The following is an 8,670-nucleotide window of genomic DNA, read 5'->3' on the forward strand; positions in this document are numbered from 1 at the left end:
CATGGAGTTTTGTTATAGGACTGTCGATAGACTAACCATTGATCGGGCTTTGACCTGTAAGCCCCCCCTCGCCCCCATAGGCAGATATTAATTAGAGATCATCGGTTATTATCGGTTATTAGCAGAGGGATACTTGCTATCCCTCCGCGTCTTCGACCTCTTTCCTAGATCCATTACTATTATATTCTATCACGTGAGCCACGGTGTGGTGACCTCCTATTAGTTAGAGGTGCCTTACTATCCTTGCTTAGAAGGTGGTAGATATATTTAGGACACGTATACCCGCCCCTTTTTTTCTTTCTCTTTTATATATAATATAATTATATATTTCCTGAATTAACGCTCCCTATAAGTATATTCCCGTTAATTTAATAGTTATAAGCCCGGGTAATAGTAGTAACCAGTAACTTCCTGCTAATCTATTATCTATATTTATTTTATATACTTCTATAGTATTACGGAGCCCTCTTACGCTCTCTCTCCTAATAATAAGCTCTTATTCGCTAAACCCTTACTCGACACTATATCGAATAAGCTTAAGATCACGGCTAAAGCGTTTAGTATCCCGCGCCTTAAATCCACGCGGTAATAGGCCGATTAGATCTTCTATATCTAGTCGTATACGTAAGGGATAAAGGTTTAGGTATTACTCGATCCTAGCTAAAAGGATTAGCTAGATAACCGTCCTAAGTATATTATACCTAAATCCCTAGATTAACTACGCGAATAGTATTCTTAAGGTAAAGGCGACGATACTATTATACCCTCGATATAGGAGCTTATACGCCTCGCCGAAATTAAGAATTAGTAGACTATAGCCTAGAATTAAAAGCTTAGTCGCCTTATTAAGGCGCTCGATAAGGCTAATTAACTACTTAAAACCACCGTGGAGACTTTTACCTATTAATAGGCTATTAAAAAGGCTATTAAAAAATATCCTAGCTATAATAAGGAAAAATAAAATCGATACTTTACGTTACGCTATATAATAAAAGAACTTAAGAGTAGCTTCGCTCTAAGTAGTACTTATACGAAGGAAGAGATAAAACGAGTATACGAAAAGTATTGATAAGACGCTCGTTAAGCTAATACTAAAGTGGCTATATAGTATACGGAGTAAAATACCCTTATTAGACGCGTATATTAGTAAAAGGTAGCCGAGATTAAAGGACCCACTACTATTTAGAACTTCCTTATAGTAGTTAGATAGAAGTTTACGCTTATTTAGGCAGAAACTAAGCTTTAGGAGCTAGTAATAAAAGAGGTCCGCGGCGATAAGACTTCCGATTTTCTAATATACGGCCACGAGTTTAACGCTATTATAAGCGCTTTAACTACGGACGGTATACGCTACGGCGTTTATATAACCCTAGGAGACTGCTTAGATAATAACGAAGGCGGAAAGAAGCCTAAGAAAAAGAGTATTAATTACCCCTATTAACGCGAATATATTTAGAAGCCAGAGCACTATAATAAGCTAGAGTACGCTTTAACCGGAAAATACGAGTAGAGATCTAATACCTATATTAACGATAAGTGGTGTAAGGAGATACGGAAGGAGATTAAGCTCCTAAAGTGGAAGAGTTTACGCGAAAAAGTATTAAAAAAGAGATAGGAATACTCGGAGAGTGGTAGTAGTAAGGGAGATAGGTATCCTGGAAAGGTTATTATAACTATCCTGGATCCCGCCCTTATCTATACTATAGAAAAGGTCCCTAGGATTTACGCGGTGCTCCGACTAAGCCCTTACCCGTTCTTATAGAGTACTCTTCTTAATAATTATAGTATAACTTACCTTATTAACTTAATTAACCTATTTATTCTAGGCTCCTTTATTCTTATAAAGGGATCTATTAAATCCGGTATAACGGACTTTCCGATTATTAGTAAAGGTAAACGGCTTCTTAAGGGAATCCTTAATAGACCTTTAGGTACTCCGAAAGCTAATTTAAAGCTTAACGATATAGTCGTTATAGAGGGATTTTACACGAATACTATATCGGAAGCTCTATTATATAAGGTTAGGATTTAGTATTCGGGTTATAATTACTTATTACGCTTTAGAACGGCGGAGAAGAGCGTGGTCTTATTAAAGCTGCTTCGACGCTTTAATATAACTATCCTTTATTATAAGCTAATTTTATCTTCTTCTTCTTATTCGTTATTCTAACCGATACTACGTAGTATTATTCCGATTAATTACGACTATTAATATATACTAGTTATAGTAGTTAATCGACTAAAAAAAGCTTACCGATATTACTAACCTTCTCGCGACCCTCCTCGCCCGCGAGTAGACGAAGAATAGTTATAGCACTTAAGAGCAGGCTATCTTAGACTAAGCGCTCTACGAGTATTAGTTTATAACGCTAGGAATATATCAATTAAGGGAATTAAGCGGATAGACTATAAGATATACTCCCGAACCTAGGCATATTAAGTTATATCTTAATATATATTAGAATACCGCTCCCTATAACCGTTTTAGCGTATTTATTAGGATCTTTAAGAGCTACCTAAGAGCTATAATGGTATACGATATCTTCTTATAATAAAGGACGAATATAGCGGCTAGATCCATATACTACCTTTAGCTTCGAAAAATAGCGTTATAGTCTATAACGCGTTATAAGCCTTCGAACGATAGGTTAACCGGCAGTTTATATTATATATCCATAAGATACGTAGTGATAACGAGCCCTTAATCGTTAATCTAGTAGGGGATTTAATAACCTAGCTATAGGCGAGTAGTTAAGGGATCGATATAGAAATTATACCGCCCTACACCTATAAACCGAACGGAGGCAGCGAAAGAGCCGGTTAACTAATTATTATAAAGTCTAATACTATACTTAACGGAGCAGGAATTCTATTAGATCAATAGCCAGAGAGTACTAGAACGGTAGCATTATTTTATAATATAAGTCCCTTATAACGATACGGATAGAAATCCCTAGTGGAAATCCTTAACTTATGGCTTAGAAAGAATACGCCGATTCTAATAAGAGAGCATATAGCCGACCTACGCCCTAATTAGAGTAGTATTTATACTTATAGCTACCGCGCCTATCTAATAGCAAGGGATAAGGAGGCTAGGAGGAATAGGAAACTATATAAGGTTTAACTAAGGGGATATATTAGGTATCTTATAAGTTACGTTACCTATAATATTTACCGAGTATAGATTCTATAGCTTTAGAAGGTTATTATAACGCGTAATATATAGTTTAACGAGCAGCTGTTTTATAAACTATAGCTCGAAGAAGCAGAATAGATCCCGGAGCCTAAAGCGAGGAACTAGCTTATAACTTACGAAATATAAGAAGATAAAGATAACGGCTTTATCCTATAGGTCTACCCCTCGGGTAGATTAATTAATAGCGTACCTTCTAAAGAATAAGTATAGTCCACGGGTTTAAACTCGGGGGTAAGAGTAGTAGAGGCTAAATTAAACCCTTTATCGCTATTACTAGATACACCTAATACACCTAAACCGCCTATAATAGGACTTTAAACCCCACGCGTAATACCTAATCCTTAGAGTAGGAATCTTTAGGTTATAAACGCAGAGCAGTAGTCTTCGGAGGAACTCTTAATTAATAATTCTTCTAACTAATAAGATAACGGAGCGGCTACCTAAGAAAACACTATAACCGATATACTAGGATTATATATATAATAGCTTAATATAGATACTTTTTGATATTAATATTATTACTAATAATATCCTTAGTATCTTTCGAGTATATCCTTCGTACTCGAACAAAGGATATCTTCCTCGCAAGCCTAGACCGTTCTCTTTCGAGTCAGTTCATCTATTACGAGTCAGACAAAGGATACAATGGATTACGATATTACTACGATATCGATGTATATTACAATACTATTACGATATCGATCCTTTACAAAGAACAAAGGATATTAACCCGTTCCCTCGGTTCGGTTCTTCCTTTCTTTGTTCTTTATTCTTAACCCTCAATCCTTTATCTCAATCCCTTTTTCGATCCGAAGAAGAGACAATATGCGCGCAGAGATCCTACCTTACAATCCCATTATTACCTTCTTATTTTTCCACTGCTTTTCGTGACTTTCGTCCCTTTCGTTTATCCGATATCGTCAGATATCTTCAAAAGATACTTCGACGATTTTAACTATAGAAAGGAGTATATAGGCGACGGTATAGGGACTAACTACCCTTAATCCGCACTATAGTATTAGCCGCACTATAGCGTCCGGATCTAGATGTTATGACCTGGGTTCCTAGACACTAAGTCTAGGATCCGTAGTTAGGGTTATCGTGAGTTTATATTCACGAGGTAAGAGGAGGTTATAAGCTAAGCGTAAGTCTCTCGTAACTTCTCGTAAGCGGTCGTAAGGTAAGTCTGCCTCTTTACTATAATACTTAAGAAGGTTTCTAATAAAGACTTAGATTAAATACTATCTTTTTCTATAGTAGAAGTAAGACCTAGGATACTCTAGTATATATAGCTTGTTGCTTACTGGCCCTCCTGGTAAGTAACCTACGTTACTTACTAGCCCTCCTAGTAAGCAGCCCACGTACTAGTATATCCTTCTTATATCCTTATATCACGTAACCCGGCACGTAACCCTTCCTTAGCTGTCCTCTAGTTATATCTTAGTACGGTGTTATATACTAGGGTATTCTTCCTGTATATTAGGCCCGCTAGTCGTAATATTACCTCCCCTTTTCTAAGTACTATCCCTAGCGGTCGTATAAATAAGTCGCCTATCTTAGGTTTATTATCCTCTCGAGGTTCCTTTTCTTTCTTATAGTTAACTATTATACCCGACCGTGTGTAAAAACGTTCTATTAAAGCCCCGCCTTCCTATTCCACGGTTAATCGTTAAACTAAATCCGCGCTGATTAACGATTAGGGTTATAAGGTTATTCTTTATTCTCGTTACTCCGATCGTAACCTTAGCTATTTTATTCTAAACGATCTCGATTATTATTCCTATTATTACCGTGCCGGTCACTCCTATAACTCTTCTCGTATCCCTATATCTTCTAGTTAGTATCTTTTATTATCTCCCTTAGTCGTCTTCGTCCTAACGCTCCTTTCTTAGTTAGTAGAATTAACGCTAAGCTTAAGCGACTCGAAGAGGAGGAGAACCTCGCGGAAAAGGCCTTTCACGAGTAATAGCGGAAAGCCGCCGAGGTCCTCGCTAAGGCCCTCTAGGAGTAGTAGCGTAAAACTGCTAAGGCTCTAGCTAAACTCTCCCGTCTTCGTCGTATACGTCTATAGCTCCGTAAGAAAGGTGTCGAAATAATCCGAAGAGATCTCGCGAGCATAGAGGAACTAGAGGAGGTTAAGCAGAAGGAGGCGGAAACTCGCCGCGCTAAATCTAAGGCTATAGCTACTGTATAAGTTATAGGTGCAATAGATACGATTAACTAGAATTAAGTGTTAGCGTAGGATATAAATGATTTTTCCGATATAAATTTTACTTAGACTACGATATCTAGTTCTGGTTCTTAATAGCGTTCTATCGGTAGTATTCCAGGAGTTACTAGTAGTTCGTTAAATTCGTGATTAATTCCTATATATTTTCTTTATATCTGTAATTTTTCCACTTAATAAAATATTCTATACTGTCTAGCGTCTCTCGGTGATCGAGGATTCGTTTAACTTTATATTCTTCGTTATTCTCGATTTCGATAAGGTCTCTTATTTATAACTCTTATAGTACTGGTTCTAATAATAAGACGTGAAAGACTAGGTATATTTTTATAGTCTCGGGTAATAAAAGGTAGTAGTTAGTATCCGAGATTTTCTTTAAAATTTTAAAAGGTCCGATCTTCTTAAAATCTAATTTATCGCTTAGTCGCTTAGTTTTAATATTTCGCCGTATAAGGTAGGCGCTATCCCCCTCTTTAAAGGTTAGTCCCTTTAACCTTATCTTATCGGCGTATATTTTTATTCTGATCCTAACTATCTTTAGGTCTTACCGTAGTTAATCGTGGATATCCTTAATTTCTTCGGCTTTCTTAGTAGCTCTAGGCGCTTCTCGCGCTTTTCTGGGTTCTCCGTAAGCCGTAGGTGTGAATCTATAGTTAGCGTAGAATAGTGTAATTTTACTAGATTCGTTTAGTGCACTATTATATATAAATTATACTAGCGGTAGTAGTTTAACTTAGTTATCCTACTTATAGTTAATATAGTATCTTAGATATTATTCGAGGGTTTAGTTTATTTTTTCCGTTTATCCGTTAGTCTATAGGTAAAACGCTATTAATAATCGGTAGTCTATCCTTAGTTATACGACTAGAGATTTCTAGAATTTACTATTCAATAGTTTATCTTAATCCGTGACTAGTTATTTCGGTATTCTATAGTTTCCTATAATATATCTTAGGAAAGTGTATACGAGTTATTCGGTAGTAGTCGTAGTATCGAATAGTAGAAAGTACGCGTACTTAGTTAATTAGTCCACGATTACTTATATACTATTATACTTTTTCCTAGTAGTTAGATCTCTTAACTTAGGTAACCCCGTAATAAAGTCGGTAAAGACTAACTCCTATACCGTTTCTAGAATTAGTAATAGTTATAGTAGTCTATAGGGCTTATACCTTAATCCTTTCGCTTTATTATATACTTCGCACTTCTTTATATAGTCTTATATTTATTACTTAGTTCCTCGATATCCGTAGTGTTATCGTAGTCGTTAATACGTCTTAGTTACTCCCTAATAACTATACGCTAGTAGATTATACGCTTATCGAATAATATCTTAGTTAATTCTTTCGATAGGTGTAAGTTCCCGGAACTTATTAATTAATTTCTTATCCTACTATTAAAGTATAGCGTGTTACTCTTCGTTTACTTATTCTAGTAGCTATTAACGACTTAGTATATCTGCTCTTCTATTTTCTAATTCTTTCCGATACTAGATCTTAAAGTTAAATTCTAATAAGAGTTCTGCCTATCTAACTTATCGTTTATTCAGCACTTTACTTATAGTAAAATAAGTTAGGTTCTTATAATCAGTATAGACCTTAATAGGGTACTCTATCCTAGACAGGTATAGTCTTTATTCCTTAAATACTTCGATAATTACTATTAACTCTTTATCGTGGATCTAGTAATTAAGTTCTAGTCCGTGGAGTTTCTTAGAGAAAAAGGCTACCGGATATAGACGTCCCTCCTTATCTCTTTATCATAGCTATCCTCCTAAAGCGTAGTCGGAGGCGTCGGTCTCCACTTCGTATAGCTTTATAGGGTCTAGTATTCATAGTATTAGTCTACTAAGGATTCTTTTTCTGATTTCCTATAAGGCTACTTCGGCCTTATCGGTCTATTCGAATTTCTAATCTTTCTTAGTTATTCCTATTAAGGGCGTTATAATCTTTCCGTAATTCTTTATAAATCGTCGGTAAAAGTTAGCGAAGCCTAAAAACGCTTAAATATCGCGAATACTTATAGGCGTAGGCTATTCTATAACGGCTTAGACTTTCGATTCTTCTACATAGATCTCTCCTAGCTTAATAATAAATCCGAGGAAGTTAACTTCCTTCTTATAGAACTAACTCTTTTTAGGCTTAATTAGTAGCTTTATTTCCTAAAGCTTACCTAGAATCTTATAAATATATCCTTTATATTCTTTAAGAGTCTCCGAGAAGATAAGGATTTTATTAAGGTATATAACCACGAAGTCGTTTAGGTACTTTTATAGTATATCGTTAATTATAGACTAAAAGGTAGTAAGCGTGTTAGTTAGTCTAAAAGGCATAATAAGGTACTCGAAGTATCCTTCTTATATCTAAAACGCAGTTTTCTATTCTTCTCCCTCCTTAATTCTAATAAGGTTATAAGCTCCTTTTAGGTTAAGTGCTATAAACTATTACGCTCCCTATAAGCGATCTCGTAACTCGCTAATAAGTAGTAAAGGGTAGCGATTTTTAATACTAATATTATTAAGCTATTAATAGTCTATATAAAGTCGTAATTTACTATTCTTCTTTAGTATAAATAGGATAGGGTATCCTGCTAGTAATATTAAAGGTCTAATATATCCTTTCTAGAGATATTCTCGGATATACTCGCGTAAAGCGTCTCTCTCCTTCTAGTTAAGGCTATAGATCTTATAAAACTTAGGCTTAGTTCCTGGCTTTAACGGGATTTTATAATTATAATACCTATATTCAGGTAAACCGGTTTCTAACTCTTCCCGGAAGAGTTTCTCGTATTACTAGTATTCCTCGGGTATATATACTAGTCGTTTATTATCCTTCTAAGCTATCTTAATAAATACGAGTACGAGTTTCTATTCGTGTTTTACTTATTATTTAGTCTAGTCCCGGCTAAACACTATCTTTCGCGGTGTTTTTTTCTATTTTACTCGTTTCTTTCGTTTTTTCGTTTTCTTCCCGCGTATACCCGTTAAGGGTCTTTCTCCGGGGTTATTTAAGGCATCGTTTCTAGATCTCTCCTTAGTGACTAACTTCTACTAAAGGTGGCTAAGTCTCTAGTCTATATAAGGGTCCTATTCTCGTAGCCACGGGATCCCGAGTAATATATCATATTTCCCTATATCGGTTATATTAAAGGTTATTATTCCTTTTTTCCCCTGGATAACGACTTAGAGTAATACCGTCTCCTTATTAACGATACTATTACCGTAAGATATAGGTTATCCCTCTACGTT

Source organism: Sodiomyces alkalinus (assembly GCF_003711515.1).
Source record: "Sodiomyces alkalinus F11 unplaced genomic scaffold SODALscaffold_3, whole genome shotgun sequence".
NCBI classification, from domain to species: Eukaryota; Fungi; Ascomycota; class Sordariomycetes; order Glomerellales; family Plectosphaerellaceae; genus Sodiomyces; species Sodiomyces alkalinus.